The sequence below is a fragment of the Rhincodon typus genome, chromosome 29 (assembly GCF_021869965.1).
Source record: "Rhincodon typus isolate 14 chromosome 29, sRhiTyp1.1, whole genome shotgun sequence".
NCBI lineage: Eukaryota > Metazoa > Chordata > Chondrichthyes > Orectolobiformes > Rhincodontidae > Rhincodon > Rhincodon typus.
In genome coordinates, this window is record NC_063360.1 from 39,163,609 (window position 1) to 39,164,155 (window position 547).

The 547-nt window shown below is 54.5% G+C and overlaps 1 protein-coding gene across 2 annotated transcripts in view; it reads left to right on the forward strand.

The window, feature by feature from the left end:
• LOC125486451 (protein S100-A1-like) overlaps window positions 1–547 on the forward strand; it is a 6,913-nt gene that overhangs the window by 1,221 nt on the left and 5,145 nt on the right. The gene's annotated exons all lie outside the window — the stretch shown is intronic.

Below are 547 nucleotides of genomic sequence, written 5' to 3' on the forward strand. Positions count from 1 at the left end.
AGCGCGGCGCTCCCTCAGCACTGACCCTCCGACAGCGCGGCGCTCCCCCAGTACTGACCCTCCAACAGTGTGGCACTCCCTCAGCATTGACCCAGGCTAAGAATTGGCCAAGCATCATCCTGGAATGAATGCAGAAACTGGAGAACAGCCTGAGTCTGCTTCACGCGGTACAGACCATCACTGTGTGCTCATGATGTCTCCCAACCAGAAGGCACCATCCCTGATTGGAGAGATTCCACAGCCCAGAGCCCCGAGCCCGTTCACTGCTGATCCCTGTGGCTGGGATCAGTGATCGGCTGTGGACCAGCTCAGGAATCTTGTCTTTTCCTAAACATTGCCAAAGAGTCACTGGAGAGGTTCACGTCAACAGCTCAGTGCAACCTCTTTATTACGGGATGAGGGAATGTGACAGTGGGATTAGACTCTGTGCAGGACAATAAAGGATGGGGGGAGTGAGGGGGAGAGTGGGATTAGACTCTGTGAGGGATAATAAAGGATGGGGGGAGTGAGGGGGAGAGTGGGATTAGACTCTGTGCGGGATAATAAA